The sequence below is a fragment of the Dasypus novemcinctus genome, chromosome 12 (assembly GCF_030445035.2).
Source record: "Dasypus novemcinctus isolate mDasNov1 chromosome 12, mDasNov1.1.hap2, whole genome shotgun sequence".
Classification (NCBI taxonomy): Eukaryota; Metazoa; Chordata; class Mammalia; order Cingulata; family Dasypodidae; genus Dasypus; species Dasypus novemcinctus.
Window position 1 is genome coordinate 30,949,379 of NC_080684.1, and position 21,297 is coordinate 30,970,675.

Below are 21,297 nucleotides of genomic sequence, written 5' to 3' on the forward strand. Positions count from 1 at the left end.
CACACCACGATTTGGAAATTAAACAGCACACTCTTAGAAAAAGAGTGGGTCAAAGAGGAAATCTCAAAAGAAATCAGTGATTACCTTGAAACAAATGATAATTATAACACAACATACCAAAATTTATGGGATACAGCAAAAGCAGTACTGAGAGGGAAATTTATAGCCATAAATTCATATATCAAAAAAGAAGAAAGAGCAAAAATTGAAGAATTAACTGCACATTTGAAGGAATTAGAAAAACAACAACAAAGTGACCCAACGGGAAGAAAAAGGAAGGAAATAACAAAGATAAGAGCAGAACTAAATGAAATAGAAAATAAGAAAGCACTTGAAAAGATAAACAAGACCAAGAGCTGGTTTTTTGAGAAGATCAACAAAATTGACAAACCTTTAGCGAGACTAACAAAGAAAAAAAGAGAGAAGATGCAAATACACAAAATAAGAAATGAGAAAGGCGATATCACCATTGACCGCACAGAAATAAAGACTATCATAACAGGATACTTTGAAAAACTATATTCCAAAAAAATGACAATTTAGAGGAAATGGACAAATTCCTAGAAACACATAAGCAACCCATATTGACGAAAGAAGAAATTGATGATCTTAACAAACCAATCACAAGCAGAGAGATAGAAACAATCATTAAAAATCTCCCAACAAAGAAGAACCCAGGGCCACACGGCTTCACAGGTGAATTCTACAAAACATTCTGGAAAGAACTAACACCAATCCTGCTGAAACTATTCCAAAAAATCAAAACAGATGGAACATTGCCGAACTCCTTCTATGATGCCAACATTACCCTAGTACCAAAGCCAAACAAAGACACCACAAAAAAGGAAAATTACAAACCAATTTCTCTAATGAAGCTAGATGCAAAAATACTTAACAAAATACTTGCTAATCGTATTCAACAACACATTAAACAAATTATACACCACGACCAAGTGGGATTCATCCCAGGTATGCAAGCATGGTTCAACATAAGAAAATCAATCAATGTAATACACCATATAAACAGATTGAAGGAAAAAAATCACATGATTATATCTATAGATGCAGAAAAAGCATTTGACAAAATACAGCACCCTTTCTTGATAAAAACACTCCAAAAGATTGGAATACAAGGAAATTTTTTGAACATGATAAAGAGTATATACGAAAAACCTACAGCCAACATTGTTTACAATGGAGAAATCCTAAAATCCTTCCCTCTAAACTCAGGAACACGACAAGGATGCCCATTGTCTCTGCTCCTATTTAACATTGTCTTAGAAGTACTTGCTCGAGCACTGAGGCAAGAACCAGATATAAAAGGCATTCAAATTGGAAAGGAAGAAGTCAAAATTTCATTATTTGCAGATGACATGATCCTATACATAGAAAACCCTGAGAGATCTACAACAAAGATTCTAGAACTCATAAATGAGTTTAGTAAAGTTGCAGGTTATAAGATCAATGCGCAAAAATCAGTAGCATTTCTGTACACCAATAATGAGCAAGATCAGGAGGAAATCAAGAAACAAATACCATTCACAATAGAAAATAAAAAAATCAAATACTTAGGAACAAATTTAACTAAAGAGGTAAAAAACTTATACACCGAGAACTATACAAGACTGTTCAAGAAAACTAAAGAAGACCTAAATAAATGGAAGAATATTCCTTGTTCATGGAGAGGAAGACTGAATATTATCAAGATGTCTATCCTACCAAAACTGATCTACACATTCAATGCAATCCCAATAAAAATCAACACAGCCTTCTTTAAGGAACTAGAAAAACTAACTATGAAATTTATTTGGAAAGGAAAGAGACCCCGAATAGCCAAAGACATACTGAAAAAGAAAAACGAAATTGGAGGAATCATACTACCTGACTTCAAAACACACTACAAAGCTACAGTAGTGAAAACAGCATGGTATTGGCATAAGGAGAGACACACAGACCAATGGAATCGAATTGAAAGCTCTGATATAGAACCTCACATATATAGCCATATAATATTCAATAAAGCCACCAAACCCTCTCAACTGGGAGAGAGTGGCCTATTCAACAAATGGTGCCTGGAGAACTGGATTGCCATATGTAGAAGAATGAAAGAGGATTACCACCTCACACCTTATACAAAGATCAACTCAAAAATGGAGCAAAGACCTAAATATAAGAGCCAAGACCATAAAAACCTTGGAAAGCAGTGTAGGGAAACATCTACAGGACCTTGTAATAGGAAATGGCTTCATGAATATCACACCAAAAGCACGAGCAGCAAAAGAACTAATAGATAAATGGGACTTCCTCAAAATTAAAGCCTTCTGCACCTCAAAGGAGTTTGTTAAGAAAGTAAAAAGGGAGCCCACACAGTGGGAGAAAATATTTGGCAACCATATATCTGATAAGAAACTTATAACTTGCATATATAAAGAACTCATATATCTTGAAAATAAAAAGATAAACAACCCATTTAAAAAATGGGAAAAAGATTTAAACAGACACTTCTCCAAAGAAGAAATACAAATGGCTAAAAAGCACATGAAAAAATGCTCCAAATCTCTAGCTATCAGGGAAATGCAAATCAAAACTACAATGAGATACCATCTTACTCCCATAAGCAGCTATGAAAAAAACAGAAGAATACAAATGCTGGAGAGGATGTGAAGAAAGGGGAACACTCATCCACTGCTGGTGGGAATGCAGAAGGATCCAACCATTCTGGAGGACAGTTTGGCGGTTTCTCAAAAAGCTAACCATAGATTTGCCATATGATCCAGCAATACGACTGCTGGGTATATACCCAGCAGAACTGAAAACAAGGACACAAACCGATATATGTACACCAACGTTCATAGCAGCATTGTTCACTATCGCCAAAAGTTGGAATCAACCCAAATGCCCATCGACAGATGAGTGGATCAATAAAATGTGGTATATACACACAATGGAATACTACGCGGCTGTAAGAACAAATACACTACAAACACATGTGATAACATGGATGAATCTTGAGAACCTTATGTTGAGTGAAGCAACCCAGGCATTGAAGGACAAATACTACATGACCTCAATGATATGAAATAAACAAGCTGCCTCAGAGAGCTAGAGACTGAACGATAGGCTTACAGGAAATTGGGGGGTGGAGGAAGGATGTGAGCCGACGTCTGCAGGGGTGGAATTTATGATGAGCTGGCGGTAAGTATAAACACAAAGAAGAGATAAAATGGGGGCAAGGGGTTGCCTTTGGGTGGGGCTTTGCGGGTTTGAGGGGGGCTGGGGATGGGCGGATGGGTAATATTGCCCAAAAAGTGGGGGGAGGGAGGGGTAGCATATGAACACAGGAGAGTGTCAGGTGTTGGTTGAGAGTAAAATGCTGAGAAAATCGTATCAAAATATAATTAAGAGGGTTACCTGTTTAGGATGCTCGGAAGGGATGGTCCGATGCGGGACGGGCTCCTGGGGAATGTCTGAATGCTCATTTTGCCAGAGTGGGTGATACCATTGGGTAGAGACCCAAGTAGTGAGAGTGGGGGTAGACCCACATGCTGGGGAGAACTAATGCCATCAAATAGAGGGAACTGTATCTCTCGAGAGAAAGGGTGGCTCCCAGGGCTTTGGGGCAGCTGAGCAATTTAGGACCTGAACACTGTTGCAAGTATCTCTGGACGTGGCTCCTCGGGAAACGGAGGTTGGCTGTCACTGTGGGCACCAAGGGAATGGGAAAATGGATGTTAAATGTGTGAAACCAAGGTAAATGTGGGGTAAGAGAGGAGTTTCGTGAGAGTACACAAGGATGGATATAAAATATGTAATATTACATCATAAACATATAGGGGACGACAGAATGATAATGTAAACCATAATATAAAACATAGGATAACTAAAAATGTTAGAAAACTGCATGTCCTAAAGTATGCACCACAATGTAAGCACAGATGTCACCTGGTTTGAAAGCTATTGTCTCAGACTCTGTACATCACTTTAAGTAAATATGTTGTGAATAGGTTGTAAGAGTATTGCTGTGGAAGGGAAAAGGTTTTGTGGTGGATGTGTGGGAGTGTTGTATATTGCATACATGAATTGCTGTGGTCTAGGGCTCTTGTGAAGAGAAGTTCAATAATTAGGGGGGAAAAAAAAGGAAAAGAAAAAGATAGGATGTAGAATTTTTCCAAGTCAACACGTATTCTATATCTAACCTTTAAATCCATTGCTGTATCCCATTTTGCTAGTAAGAGATCCTGACATTATATTGGGGCTTCAATATTCAGGAAGTTCTGGATCCCAGAGTGGTCCAACAATGGCAGCGGAAGAATACTGGTATAGGATATTATTGACAGGGTATATATGGCTGACAGGGAGCTATACAGGGCATATGTCCAGGGTGCATGGTAATGTTTGGATATACTCATAGTGGCAACAATTAAAAACTAAACCTGGGGGGGTACTGGGTCCCTGGCCGGGGGTGCTGTGCCATGGTCCCTAGGGGAGCAGCGGCAGTCCCGCAAGTGCAGTGGCAAGGACTGAGAAGGAATGAGGGTCCAACTGTGAGCCCCTGATACTAATGACTATGCTTGTATCCTATATGCCTATATGCCTGAAATAAGAACAAGGCCTAGAGCAGCACTGTGCCTGGGAATTTCCTCCTGACAGCCTTCATGTTACTCAAATGTGGCCAGTCTCGAAGCCTAACTCAGCATCTAAATGCAATGCCTTCCCCCCAGCGTGGGACTTGACACCGGGGATGAGCCTCCCTGGCACCGAGGGATCACTATCAACTAACAACTGATAATGCAACTGGAAAATGACCTTGAATTGAAGGTTCGATGCGGATCAGTAGAATATCCCTGTCTACATAGAATAATATGACTTTAAAATGCTGTTTGATCTAATGTAAGGGGGAAATAGAAAGGAGAAATGAGTTTATATGGCTATGAGTCTCTAAAAAAAAAGAGTCTGGAGGCTGTCAGAGGGATTGCCCTTATGCACAACTGAGCAGAGACTAAGAGACAGATAAAGTAGATACAATCCCCAGGTATTGGTTCCTTTGAGGGCTAAAGGGACCCACGGTTTCTATGGTCATGGCAGATAGGGTTCACTGCCATGTCAGATGGCCCTTCTTTGGAGCTGGTGTTTCTGCATGATGAAACTGGACCCAGAGGGGATCTCTTTTCATAAGACTATCATGCTACTTTACTGGAATTGTAGTTGGTATTGGGGTTTAAGATATATTTAGGGGATTGAATCTTTTTACTGACAATATGATAGCCAGGCCCTGAGCCTCAACAGACTCCAGCTCCTACAATCTGATTTATTGGACTCACCTCACTCAGCTAAGATGGAGTTGAAGAAGGACAACCACCACACCATGGAGCCTAGAGTGCCTACAACTGAAAGCAGGAGGATTGCATCCAGTAACCATGTGGAATCTGAGCCTCCTCTTGACATAGAGGTGCAACGGACACAACCAATCCAAGGTCCACAGAGAAAAGGTGGCATTGGAGTGGGAAAAGTGGACATGGTGGCTGATGGGTATGGGGAATGGCAGGAAGAGATGAGATGTGGAGGCGCCTTTGGGACTTGGAGTTGCCTGGATGGTGCTTCAGGGGCAATCACCGGACATTGTAAATCCTCCCAGGGCTCACTGGATGGAATGGGGGAGAGTGTGGGCCATGATGTGGACCAATGACCATGAGATGCAGAGATACCCAGAGATGTACTTACCAAATGCAATGGATGTGTCATGATGATGGGAGTGAGTGTTGCTGGGGGGGGGGGGGGGAGGGGTGCGGTGGGGGTGGTGGGGTTGAATGGGACCTCATATTTTTTTAATGTAATATTTTTACAAAATCAATTAAAAAAATACTTGTTAATGTTTTTCCCAATACATGTTTTTTCATGGATTTTTAAAAAATTTACACTCTGTTACTACATATACAATCTAACATTTCCCCTTTTTACCACATTCAGATATATATTCAGTGCTGTTAATTGCATTCACAATATTGTGCCACCATCACTATCATTCATTACTGAAATAATTCCATCATCCCGAATAGGAACCCTGCACTTTTTAAGCTTTAAATGCCCATTCATTATCCCCACTCCTTCCCCCAATAACCTATATTCTGTATTCTAACACTGTAAGTTTGCTTATTCTAATTAGTTCATATTAGTGACATTATTACAATATTTGTCCTTTTGTGTCTGGTTTATTTCACTCAACATAATGTCTTCAAGGTTAATCCATGTCATTGCATGTATCAGGACATCATTCTTTTTTTACAGTAAGTATTTCATTGTCAATATACACCACATTATATTTAACTACTCATCAACTAACGGGCACTTGGGTTTTTTCCATCTTTTGGCAATTGTGAATAATGCCACAAGGAACATTTGTGTACAAATATTTCTTCAAATCCCTAATTTCAACTTTTTGGGTAATTACCTAGAAGTGGGATTGCCAAGTCATAAGCTAAGTTCTATACTTAGCTTTCTGAGGAACTGCCAAATTGCCTTCCAAAGAGGCTGCACCATTTTACATTCACACCAGCAATGAATGAATGTTCCCATTTCCCCACATCCTTTTCAATACATGTTATTTTCCTTTTTTAATAGCAGCCATTCTAATGCATGTGAAATGGTATTCATTGTGATTTTTTTGCACTTCTCTAATGGCTAATGATGTAGAGCATGTTTTCATGTGCTTTTCAGCCATTCATATATCTTCTTCCGAGAGATGTCTGTTCAAATCTTTTCCTCATTTTTTAAAAAATTTGGTTGTCTTTTATTGTAGGCTGTAGGATTTCTTTATATATTCTGGATATTGATCCTTTATCACATATGTGATATCCAAATATTTTCTCCCATTGTGTAGATTGTCATCTTACTTTTCATGATAAGGTCCTTTGAAGAACAAAGGTTTTTAATTCTGATGAGGTCTCATTTATCTCTTGTTTTCTTTTGTTTCTTGTGCTTTGGGTGTAAATTCTAAAAAGCCATTGTCTAACACGAGATCCTGAAAATGCTCCCCTATGTTTTCTTCTAGGAATTTGTTAGTTCTAGCACTTATATTAACATATTTGATCCATTTTGAGTTGATTTTTTATATAGTGTGAACTCAGGGGTCCTCTTTCTTTTATTATTTTTTTAATGATGATCCAGTTTTTCCAGCACCATTTGTTGAAGAGACTATTCTTTCCCATTGAGTGGATTTGCAATTCCCTAAAAGCATATGGTGTTGAGCATCTTAAATACAAAGTTACCATCTGTATATCTTCTTTGGTAACATCTCTGTACAGCTTGTTTGCATGGATTGAATTTGAATATTGGTTTTCTTATTGCAAAGTTATAGGCTTCTTTGTATATTTCAGTCTTCTTTGTGTCTTCTATAGTGGATATGTGTTTTGAAAAATACTTGATCCTTTTCTGTGGCTTGTGCTTTCATTCTTTAACAATGTTTATTGAAGAGCAGAAGTTTTTAATTTTAATGAAGCCCAACTTATCAAATTTTTCTTTCATGGATTGTGCTTTTCATTTTAGCAAACATTCATTGCCAAACTGAAGATCACCTAAATTTTGCCTATAATAGCTTCTAGAAGATTTTGAAGTTTGCGTTTCACTTTAGATTAATGATTCATTTTGAGTTAATTTTTATAAAATGTGTAAGGTCAATGTTCAGAGTCATTTTTTTATATCTGGATATCCAATGTCCCAGCAACATTTGTTGAAAAGACTATCCTTTCTAAGTAAATATGTCTTTTTTCCCTTGTTTCCTCAGTTAACTATAATTGAGTTGGTCTATTTCTGGGCTTTCTATTCTGTCCCACTTATCTATTCATCTTTGCTTTCTCCAGCACATGGTCTTGATTACTGGTGCTTTATATTAAACGATAGTGCCAGTCCTCCAACTTTGTTCTTCAGATTATGTTTGCTAATCCCTTCACTTTTCTATTTAAACTTTAGAGGTAGTTTGTTGATATTCACAAATTAACTTGCCTGGATCTTGATGGAAATTACATTGAATCTATTTAGTTCAAGCAGAGTAGACTCAACATCTTAGAAATATTAAATCTTCCTATCTATGAAACACATACTATGTCTCCATTTAGTTAGACCTTTGATTTCTTTCATCAGAGTTTTGCAGTTTTCCTCATATAGATCTGTACATATTTTGCTAGATTTATACTTTATCATTTCCCTTGGTGATAATTTAAATGTTTTTAACTTCAAATTCTAATTGTTTATTCCTTGTTCATAGGAAAAAGTATATCAAACCTTTATCCTACAGCTTCGTCATATTCACCTCCTAGTTCCCAAAGATTGTTGTCATTTCTTTGGGATTTTTCTCAATAGACAAATATGTCTCTTGCGAATAATGACAGTTTTATTCCTTCCTTCCTAATCTGGATAGTTTTAATTTCCTTTTCTTCTGCTATTTCACTAAGTTGTAGTTCTAGAATGATTTGGGATAGGAGTGGTGAGAGGAGATATACTGCCCTTATTCCCAATCTCAGAGGGAAAGTGTCTATTTCTCACCATTAAGTATGCTGTTAGCTGTATATTTTGTAGTTATTCTTTGTTGAGTAATCTCTTACACACATTTTCTTCATTACATTATTAATTAAAACTTATTTTTTTCTTGTTTAATCTTGACTGAGATTTTCCTATGTTGTAGTCAGGTAAATTACTTGTAGGTGAATATCCATTTTTAGATGATTTGTAGCAAATATGCAAGACAAACTAATCATTCCAATCACACACCATGTTCCTGTCATATCCTTTCCCCATCCTTTATAATAAACTAATTTATTTTTACATTTCATGAAAATTTTAAAAGCATATTACTCTTTGTAAGTTCACAACTTCTCTAATAAAAACACATATAGAAAAATCATGTTATCCTGATTCAGCAAAAAAAATAAGTATGGTTTGTGCTCATAGTTTAGATATCCCATACCTGTGGCTCCCATCAAACCAAACCAGAAAATTTTGACATTCACATACACCAGTCAATTTCTCCAAGAAAACTGGAATATAGGGGAAATTCAAAACCAAATAAAAGACTGAAAAGGAGAGAAGTAACATTATACCTGCAGCTGAAAGACAGAATGCTTTACATCTAAGTTCAGGAACAAGAACAATGAAAAATACTCTTTGATGATTTCTAGATGACATTGTATTGGAGGGCTTAGAATGATCAATAAAGCAATGAAGAGACATAAAAAGACTGGAAATAAAGAGTTGAAACTATCTATGCACAGAAAACATAATTACCTATTTAGAAAATCTTAAGAAATTTACAGAGCTACTAGAAATAATACGTAAGTTTAGCTGGGTCAGAAGATACAAAAATAAGTTGTATTTGTATACTAACAATGAACAATTGGAAAAAGATATTAAAAATATCAGTTACACTAGCATAAAAATATGAAATACTTGATATATTTAACAAAATAAGTTTAATACTGATGTAACAATTCGGCGTTACTCATAGAAGCTGAACCATTAAAATACTATTAATTAGTCTCTGTAAGACCTTGGTCTGCATGGCTAATATTGGAGCTTGAAGTCCACAGAGCAGGAAGTCAGGAATATAAAATGAATGTAAAGTAGGGGAGAGCAAGATCAACCTTGAACCCGCAAGCCTGATCTGGAGCCCATTAGGAAACACTTAAAGACATTTAGGTTCTCATTGTCTCTGACTTTGGCCAATTGTCTTACCAATGTGTTTAAATTCATTTTCTCATACTTCCCACCAGATACAACAATAATATCAACTCTATATAAGGAAGGAATGCAATGTCCTTCGGGTATAAAATGTCATCAAATGTATGTGTTTCTGATTGTTATAAACCCAAGAAGTTAGTATTGAATCATAGTGTTTGTCTAGGATCAGCTTTACTAGATATTATCAACAGTTTTCCAGGACTGTTTGCACTCCCACTAGTAACAGTATTTGAGAGTTTCTGTTGCTCAACAATCTTGTCAACCCTGAGTAACATCAGTCATTTATTTTTAGCCATTCTAGTGGATTTGCTTTCCCAATACCTAATGAGGTTGAGCCCCTTTTCATACACTTTGGGCCCATTTGGGTATCTTCCTTTGTATTGTATTTGTTCAATTATCTTGTTGATTTTTCCATTAGGTTTTCTGTCTTTTTCTTATTGACTTGTAAGAGGCCTTTATATATTCTGAATATAAATTTTTTTTTCATAGTATTACACTGATCTTGAACTCTGTGGGACTGCATTTTTACAACAAAATAGTGACTTTTGATTTAAAATGTTTTAGTTTTTTAAATACCAAGTCTTTTTGATTCTGTTTAAGATATCCCCAAAGCCATGAAGATGTTATATTATTATATTGTCCTTAAATACTTTTCTTTTCACCTCCCACGTTTAAATCTACACTCCTTTTTAGAATTGACTTTTGTGTTTTCTATGAGGTAGAGTTTAAAACTCATTTTCTATGGATTTTCAATTGACTCAGCAGCACTGCCCTGCAAAGCTATCTTTGTCATATGCCAAGTGTTTGTATAAGTGCAGTTCTTTATTCTGAATATATCTTCTGGTAAATTAGTCTACTTATCTCTCCTTGCATCAAAATATACTGCTTTAATTAATTTAGCTTGATATCTTATAGTATAAATCTTCCAGCTTTGTTTTTTGCCTTCAGGTTTGTAGCAGCGTTTTGCATTACCGTATAAATTTTAGAATAATCATCAATTTTACAAAATAATAAAAACACCTGCTGAGATTTTGGATTTGGATTACAATTGCATTAAACCTATAACTGATGTTTGTACATTATGTAGACTTCCAATCCATGCTAGGTTGAATTGTGTATCCCCAAAATGCATGATCTTAATCTTAAAATGCAATCCTATTGGTTTCAACCCATTGCAAATAGGAGCTCTTGAAAATGTTATTTTAGTAAAAGTGTGGCCCAACCAAATGAGAGTGAGTCTCAGTCTGGATTATTGAAGTCCTTCATGAACAAGAGAAATTCAGACACAGTCAGAGAAAGCTACAAGGAGGAGCCTAAAGCCAGGAGTCAAGGAAACTTGGAAGAAATATGAGAGGACTTCACCAGCTGACAGGAAAACAAAAGGGCGCAAGGATTGCTGGCCAACCAGAATGCCACTGACCTCAGGAGGAAGCAAACCTTCTAGCTTGTGAATATATGAGTCAATAAATTCCTGTTGCTTAAGTTTTAAAAAATGTTATCAAGGTCCCTTTGGTTAAATTGTAATATAGGCTGAGGAGTTGATATGCCTATAAGGTAATACAATGTAGGTATTGCTGGCATTTCCAGCTTAAACAACCTGCTTCTTTGGTATTTTCTGTCAGGTAATGAGAAAAAATATATTTTGATCAACAGCTGCATACCAGTTTCAGAAAATGTGTGATTTGCTCCACCAATGGAACCACATATAAATAGCTATTGCAAATAGAATCATCACTTGATTAAGTTTATGATAATCCATTATCATTACACAAGTTCTGTTTGTCTTCTGCATAAGTCAAATATTCAAGGTGAAGGGGGATGTGTTATGAAACACCACCACTATATATTGCAAGATCTTTATTTTGGTACTAAATCTGCAATCCACCCAGCATTGGTTTTTGTTTACTATATTCATAGGTATAGAAGATAGAGATGCTCTAGTCTATTCCACTTGGAATTTAGTACAATGATGAACCTCAATGTACAGGTCAGAGAACCAATGTGGGGTTATTCTGCCAGGTGCTAAGTATGTTTATTTCAATCCTGCATTCCAAAACTTAGAAGTAAATCGAAGATGGGTTTGAAGACTCATTAGGCCAGTGTGAGATGGGACTTAGCCAAAACTCCATTTTACACTTGATTTCAATCTATTCTGATTGATACACCCCAGTGTATTGTGGGTTTCTAATAATCTGTGTGATTTCAGAGCCAGTGTTTACTAAAATCTAAAAATCAGATTATTTCCTCATACACAATACAGTCACTCTTAGAAATGATTGCAGAGTCTTGGATCAAAATCTGTGCAGAATGTTAATATTATAAAATGTTGACAGTTACAGCACTAGAGCAGAGACAGGTAGGGAAAGGGAATAGGTCGTGAGCAGGATATGGAGTGCCTTGCAAGGCAGCTACCTCAAAAAAGGTCACTGCTTATTTTTCAGGCAAGGGTGACCTAACCTTCTCAGATGAGTGATCAAGAGCTGCCTCTACTGACAAAGAAGGCTAGGAGAAATTTAGCAGTGCAAGATCCCTAGCTTCATGGAAATCTGTCCATTTGTTCCCATCCTGAGTTTATAGAAGCTTTCTGACACATTATAAAGAACTTGAGTAGTAAATTTAAAACCCTGAGATGATCATTTTCTATTCTCATATTTCCAGGGCAATTGGAAGCAACCAACCAAAACTGTTAAACTCTTCATTTTCAATAAAATATTTGAGGGTAGCAAATACTTCATTCTCAGTCTTTCCTTTCTAGGCCATTAATTACAGGTATCAAGAGATTATATTTTGAGCAACTGTTATGCTACTGAATGCCAGCACCCCCTTGATAACTAAAGATAGGAACATTAGTGCATTTAAATCTAATTAAACCAGAGAACATCTCTGAAAACCAAGAAGCAATTCTCAGAGCTAATCCTTAAGATTTTGATTCTCTGTAAAAACTCTTGCAAAAAAAAAAAGGTATATAACTCAGGGTTCACCAGAGAAAACTTCTAGGAGAGATGATAGAGAGAGAGAGAGAGAGAGAGAGAGAGACAGAGTTAGATACACACGTAGATAGATGCATCAATATATAGATTCATGGATGCATGTATTGATGTGTAAACACATAGATATATATGGACAGATAAGTGTAAATGGAAAATCATTCTAAGAAAAATCCTTGAGTCCTTATATGACCTTGAGAATTTTAAATAAGAATAGGTTTTAAATTTTGTCACAGGCTTGTCTCAACATCCACAGAGATAATTTTATGACTTTTTTTTCTCCCTACATTTCATGACAGCATGAGAGATCATTGTTGGAATTTGATTATTTCTGTGTTATACTTGGCAATCTCTGTTTGCTTACTATGTTGATATTATGGGTTCTGTGTCATAAAAATTGTGGCAGTTTGATATTATTGTTGAATTCCAAAAAGAAATACTGATTATGTTTGTAAACTGATCTGTTCCTCTGGGTTAGTGATACCCTTAGATTGTATTAAATTCAGAGGTTTCATTTTTACTTGATTAAATTATGACTAGGGTTTTGATTGGGCCATGTCAGTAGAATGACATGGCAGAGAACAGAGAGTCAGTTGGGGTTTTAATATTGAAGCCCTGAGAAGTAAACACCCAGCAAAGCAGATACATGAGGAAAGAGAGAAGGCTCCGTTAGACTCGGCAGAGGGCCTGGGAAGATAGTCTGTAGCTGGCCCTGTGGAGACAGCAGAGCAGCTAAGCCCAGAGTGAAAGGAGCCCCAAGAAAAGAAGAACCCAGGAAACCTGAACTCTTGCAGAATTCAGCAGCCATCGTGCTCCAACACTTGGCAACAGACTTTGGCAAGGGAAGAAACTTATGCTTTATAACATGGTGACTGTAAGCTTCTACTCCAAATAAATACCTTTTGTAAAAGCCAACAGATTTCTGATAATTTGTTCTCTAATGTGTTTGAGGCTAAACGAGAACTGTAAGTAGACAGTTACAATTTTCTTTGGTTTCCTGGTTATTCTGATATTTGTTCACTTGAATTTTTTTTTTTCATCTGACTGAATTCTACTATTTAAATTGCATTTAATATGTTAATTTGTTAAAAGGGAATTGATATAATTAAATTTAAACTTTTCCTTCATAAAATAACCATTGAACCATAATATTTCCTTCAAAGCTTTCTTTTAGTTCTCTCAATATTTTTAACAAAAAACAAAACTTTATTCCAAACAGAATTACAAAAAAGCACATTAACTCTGAAACACTTAAGAAATTTCATAAAACGCAGATATTCACAAAATTCAAAATATCAAACAAAAATAGTTTTCTGTTCTTAAACAATTTTTATGAGAGCTGTGCAAATTTTTATTCCAATATGTTTGAAAACTTCAATGAAATGAAAATTATTTTAGAAAACTATAAATTACCAATTTTTCAGAACAATTTTTAAAAAATAAAAGCTGGAACCAAGGACTTAAAGTATTAAAAGTTATTACCACCATAACAAATCCTGGGACCCTGAAAGGCCAATTAATTTTTTTAAATCAATTTTATTGATACATAGTAATAAAACATAAATCCATCCAAAGTGTACAGCCAGTGGTATTCAGTATATTCACATAGTTGTGCATTTATCACTTCAATCATTTTTGGAGCATTTTCATTATTCCAATAATAATAATAAACAAAAACAAATGAACGAACGAACAAAGCGCTTCATCTCTCAATCTCTCTATGCTTCCTCTGCTGTATATAACTGCTATTCTGTTTCCATCTTTCTAGTTTATTTGTATTTATATTTTGTAAAAACAATCATATATGCAATATTACCCATATTCATATTTCACATGGGGTTTCACTATGTTATACAGTTTCATGTTACATTTTTTAGTTTTCCTTCTAAACACACAGGACCTTAGAATTTCCCTTTCAATCACTGTTGTACCCATATCATGGCTTTCCTAGTTACAAACACTATGATGTTGCTCCACCATTTCTATTCATTTCCAAAGATTTACAAAAAAACTTTTTACCAAATTTTCACATATTAACCCTCAGCTTTCCATTCTTTACCCTCATTCTATTTTCTGGTGACCTATATTCTAATCATTAACTCTATGAGTTTACATAACATATTTAGTTCATAATAGCACAATCATACACTGTTTTGTGTCTGGCTTGCCCCACTCGTAATGTCCTCCAGGATCATCCATGTTGTTGAATGCTTCACTACTTTATTCTTCTTAGCTTCATAATATCCCACCGTGTGTATACACCACAATTTCTTCATCTACTCATCAGTTGATGGATACCTGTGTTGTTTCCATCTTTTGGCAATCATGAATAACACTGCTATGAACATCGTGTGCAGATGTCTGTTCATGTCACTGCTCTCAGTTCTTCTGGGTATATACCTAGTAATGGAATTGCTGGGTCACATAGCAAATGTATGTTCAGCTTCCTTAGGAACTCGCAAACAGTCCTCCACAGTGGCTGTACCATTTTGTATTCCCACCAAGTGACCAAATGATATCTCATTGTAATTTTGACTTGCAGTTCATAATGATAGTGATGTTGAACATTTTTTTTATGTGTGGTTTTGTTGGGTTTTTTGCCACTTGTATTTCTTCTTTGGACAATTGTCTTTTCAAGTCTTTTGTCCATTTTTTAATCAGGTAATTTGTCTTTTTATTGTTGAGTTGTGTGATCTCTTTCAGTATCATGGATATTAAACCCTTACTGAATATGTGATTGCCAAATATTTTCTCCCCTTGAGTCGGCTCCCTTTTCAACCTTTTGACAAAATCCTTTGAAGTGCAAAACTGTTTAATTTTGAGGAAGTTCCAGTTGTCTATGTTTCTCTTTTGTTGCTAGTGCGTTGGGTGTAAAGTTTAAGAAGCTACTGCCTACCACAAGGTCTTGAAAATGTCTTCCTACATTTTCTTATAGGAGTTTTATGGTTATTGCTTTTATATTTAGGTCCTTGATCAAATCTGAGTTAACTTCTTTTCATATAAGATATGAGAGAGGGGACCACTTTCTTTTTTTAGTATATAATATCTAGTTCTCTCAACACCTTCCATTGAATAGATTGTTCTGGCCCAGTCTTTTCAAAAATCGCTTGACAGTAGATGTAAGGGCTTATTTCTGATACTCGATTTGGTTCCATTGGTCAATCTGACTGCCTTTATACCAGTACCATCTGTTTTTACCACTGGAGCTATGTAATATGCTTTCAAGTGAGGAAGTAAGAGTCTTCCAACTTTGTTTTTGTTTGTTAAGACATTTTTATCCATATGGGACCCTTACCCTTCCAAATAAATTTGATAATTGGTTTTTCCATTTCTGGAAAAAAATAAATAAAAGCTTTTAGGAATTTCTTTGGGATTGTGTTTAATCTGTAAATCAGTTTAGGTACAATTGACATCTTAATAATATTTAGTCTTCCAGTCCATGAAAACAGAATGTCCTTCCATTTATTTGCCTTCTTTGCTTTCTTTTAGCAATGTTTTGTAGTTTTCTTAATACAGATCCTTAATGTTTTCATGAAGTTTTTCCTAAATATTTTATTCTTTTAGATGCTATTATTAAATGGAATTTTTTTCTGATTTGCTCCTCAAATTTTACATCACTAGTGTAAAGAAACACTATTGATTTTTGCACTTTAAATTTATATCCCACCACTTTGCTAAACGTGTCTGTTAGTTCTAGAATCTTTGTTATGGATTTCTCAGGATTTTATAGATACAGGATCATATCAGCAAATAGTGAAAGTTTTACTTCTTCCTTTCCTGTCTGAGTGCCTTTCATTTCTTTATCTAGACACATTTCTCTAGCTAGAAATACTAGCACAATATTGAATATCCATGGCTAGAGTGGGCATCCTTGTCTTGTTCCTGATTTCAATGGGGAAGCTTTCAGTCTTCCACCATTGAATGCAATGCTATCTGTAGGATCTTACCAAATAGAATTTACCATATTAGGAAAATTTCCTTCTATTCCTATCTTTTGGAGTGTTTTTTATCAAGGAAGTGGTTTGTATTTTGTCAAATGCCTTTTCTGCATCAATCAAGAGAATCATGTCATTTTTCTTCTTCAAGTTATCAATGTGGTTAACTACACTATTTGATTTTCTTGTGTTGAATCACCTTTGTATATCTGGGATAAAACCTACTTGATCATGGTGTATAATTCTTTTAATGTGTTTTTGGACTTGGTTTGCAGGAATTTTGCTGATTATTGCCAACTATATTAATTAGGGATATGGGCCTGTAGTTTTCTTTTATCGTATTTTTTCTGGTTTTGGTGTTAGGGTTATGTTGACTTCATAGAATGATTTTGGTAGCATTCTTTCCTGTTCAGTTTTTGGGATGAGTTTGAGCAATATTGGTATTAGATCATCTTTGAATGATTGGTTGAATTAATAGAATTTACTTGTGAAGCCATCTGGTCCTGGGCTTTTCACCTTTGGGAAGTTTTTTTTTCCTTCTTCTTCTTTATTTTCTTTTAAACGTTACATTTGAAAAATATGAGGTCCCCATATACCCCCCAACCCCACCCCACTTCTCCCACATCAACAACCTATCTTTCAGAAGTTTTTGATGACTGCTTCAATCTCTTTACTTGTGATTGGTTTTTAGAGGTCTTCTATGCCGTCTAGGATTAGTGTAGGTGGATCGTGTGTTTCTAGGAGTTTGTGCATCTCATCTACATTGTCTAGTATTGAGGCATACAGTTGTTCATAGTATCCTCTTATGATCTCTTTTATTTCTGCATGGTCAGTCATAATGTCCCTCCTTTAATTTCTGTTTTCATTTCATTGTATCTTCTTTTTTTATTCTTTATTCATGCTAGCTAAGGGTTTGTTGATTTTGTTGATCTCTCAAAGAACCAACTTTTGGTTTTGTTAATTCTATTGTTTTTTTGTTCTCAATTTCATTTATTTCTGCTCTGATCTGTACTATTTCTTTCCTTCAGCTTGGTTTGGGATTAATTCATTGTTCTTGTTACTCCAGTTGTGCAGTTAAATCTCAGTTCTAGATCTTTTTTGTTATAAGCTTTGAGGTCTATAAATTTCCCTTTTAGCACTGCCTTTGCAATGTCCCATAGGTATTGATTTGTTGTGTTCTTATTTTCATTCCTCTCAAGATATTTGCTGACTTGCCATCTCTTCTTTGACCCACTAATTACTTGTGTTGTTTAATCTCCATGTATTTATGGTTTTTCCTTTTTTCCATCAATTATTAATTTTCAACTTCATTCCATTATGATCAGAAAAATTATTTTGTATAATTTCAATCTTTTAAAATTTATTGAGGCTTGTCTTGTGATCCAATATATGATTTATCTTGGAGAGCACTTGAAAATAATGTATATCTTTCTCGTTGGGGTTGCAATGCTCTATAGATATCTGTTAGGTCTGGTCCTTTTATAATATTATTCAAGTTCTCTGTTTCTTTATTTATCCTCTGTCCTGATATTCTATCCAATACAGGTAGTGGTGTATTGATGTCTCCAACTATTATTATAGAGACATCTATTTCTCCTTTCACCTACACTCGACCAGGGTTAGTTCAACATGATTGGTTTAACATGAAGGTAGATCCTGTTTCATATATCCTTTCTACCACCCACCATTCCCCTAGATGTTTGCACTACCTTGTACTGAGTATTATCATAGTAAATGAGATTGAGAAATTCAGGTCTCCAATGATTATATACACAATTCTGTTTTATTGCACAGTTCACAATATATAGCATGTGATTACATAACTGAATATAAGTTAAAATGAATATTTACAATTGAGACAAAAATACCAAGTTTGCCCCACCCATAAATGAAGCAAATAATATGCAAATTTGTCACCATATAAAGGTTGTTTAGTCTTCAGTACAGTCCAGAGGGCTCACACCACTTTTGTTAAATACAGAATCCATATAGGTTTCTGATAGCATAGACATGTAGTACAAGAAGCAAACCCCAAAGTGTCCTATGCTCATGAGCCATCTGTGCCACATATGTAGCAGAAAGGCCGCTTTTAAAACTTCAGATGGAGTTATTCAGTCATGTTTGCCTTTTCAAAATTATTACACTAATTTATACTGAAGGTAAAAAAAAAAAAAAACAATTGTTAGAATCTCTTATTTAATAACACATTGTGACCTGTTTTAAAGCTCAGATATAGGGAAACGGACTTGGCCCAGTGGTTAGGGCGTCCGTCTACCACATGGGAGGTCCGTGGTTCAAACCCCGGGCCTCCTTGACCCGTGTGGAGCTGGCCCATGCGCAGTGCTGATGCGCACAAGGAGTGCAGTGCCACGCAAGGGTGTCCCCTGTGTAGGGGAGCCCCACGCGCAAGGAGGGCGCCCCATAAGGAGAGCCACCCAGCGCGAAAGAAAGTGCAGCCTGCCCAGGAATGGCGCCGCCCACACTTCCCGTGCCGCTGACGACAACAGAAGCGGACAAAGAAACAAGACGCAGCAAATGGACACAGAGAACAGACAACCCGGGCGGGGGGGGGGGGGGGGGGGAATTAAATAAATAAATAAATCTTTAAAAAAATAAAAATAAAATAAAGTTCAGATATAACAATTTTTTACTGTAAATTCTGTTCAGACTTTTGTCAAATTTAAGGAGTCTACAGGATAACACAAATTCATGCTTGGTAATGTATTTGCAGTAAGATCTTCAAAGATAAGATGTAAAAAGTGTTAAGAAAATCCAAGATATTATAGGAGTTAAAAACAGTAAAAATATTTAAATGCCAGATATTTGAGACAGCAAAAACCAAACTATTCTCCTTAGAATTCACAAAAGTGCTTTTGAACTTGGGTTTTTATAGCCTGAATGAGATGTAAAGGAAAAAGAAAATACTGTAGGGTGATAAAAAAAAAAGTTTTGGTAATGGATGGTGGTGATGGCAGCATAATATTGTGAATATAAATCCATTGAATTATACACTTAAAAATGGCTGTATTAGTCAGCCAGAGGGGTGCTGATGCAAAGTACCAGAAATCTGTTGGCATTTATAAAGGGTATTTATTTGTGGTAGAAGCTTACAGTCACAAGGCCATATAAAGCATAGTAAGTTACTTTCTTCACCAAGTCTGTTGCCATGGATTGAAACAAGAGAGTGGGCAATGTCTGTGAGGCTTCAGCCTTCCTTTTTCCTTGTTAAGGCTCCATAGGTCAAGCTTCTGCCAATCTTAGCTGTAGGCTGGCATAAGGCTCATCGCTCTTCCCAGGGCTCATTTCTTTCCAGGCTCAGCTGCTCTCCTCTCTCACAAGGCCAGCTGCAAACTATCAGGTAATCAACTCAGCTCTGTCCCTGGGGCTCCAGCATCAGAACTAAACTTTCTCCTCTGCCCTCAACTGAAGTGGCTGAATCAAAGCCCTAATCATAATTTAATCAAATAAAAGTGAAATCTCTGAATTTAATACAATTCAATATACCCAGAGGAATAGACCAGTTTATAAAACAATCCAATAACTATTTTTGGAATTCATAAGCAGCACCAAAACTGCCACAATGGCTAAAATGGGAAATTTTGTTATAGATATATATATTTACGTATATGCTACTACAAAAAAAAAATTGGTAGCCAGAAATTTTAAAAAAAGGAAGCCCACAGAACGAAGGCCCAATGGAGTTTTATTCCCAGGACCAGGGCATCACCCAGGCTAACTCATTTGCCATGTACTGTGCTACCCGGACATGCCCACAAGTGTTCAGAGACACACACATGTGAATGAGGGAGTTGGGCACCATGGAGCCTCCTCATTCATGTTTGAAACTCAACTCCTTTCAAATCCTGGAAATTTAATAGACCAAAGGATACAATTCACAATATTTGGTGTCAATTTTTGTTTCCAGAAATCTCTAAGTCTGCAACTTGGTTTCTAAATAAATTGCCATTTCTAGAACAACATTGCCAAACACAGCTGCCGTAACGCTATTTAGCTTCATTACTGTCAGACAAATGTTTGATAATGTTTTCTAGTCCTTTACAGTTAGATGATACTGCATTTAGAGGTAAACAGCTTTTTTGGACTATATGCCCATAAACTTCGAGTAAACTATCATTTGAGGCCCTGATTTTATTTTGGTGGGTATATGTACATTTTCACATTCAGTTACCTAGAAAGATGAAAAACTGGTAATAAGAAATCTAAAAATTTCTCTACACCATCCCAAATGCTGGAAAATAATTTCAACAATATAATATTTTTGAGGTGGGTTTTTTTAAAGTGATAAACCACTTCTCCAGTATGTTTCTAGCATTTTATTATTTATCTGACTGGTAGATGAGACATTTTACCTTTTTATCTGGAAAAATAGAATTTTTTTGAAATAGAATTCCTTTGACAAGTTTTCATCTATGTTAGGTAAGGAGCAAGTATGCTGGCTATTACCAACTCCTAAATTTTAAATACTTTTCAAATAAATCTTTTGTTCCCAAATTCTCATTATTTTAATGATGCAATTGCAAATTTGGGTTTCAAAAATATCAAAATTGTAAAAGCCTCTATTCCTAAGAGTAACTTAAAAAGACAGCTAACACGGTGAGATGGAAGCTGTCTTGACTTTTTTCCCC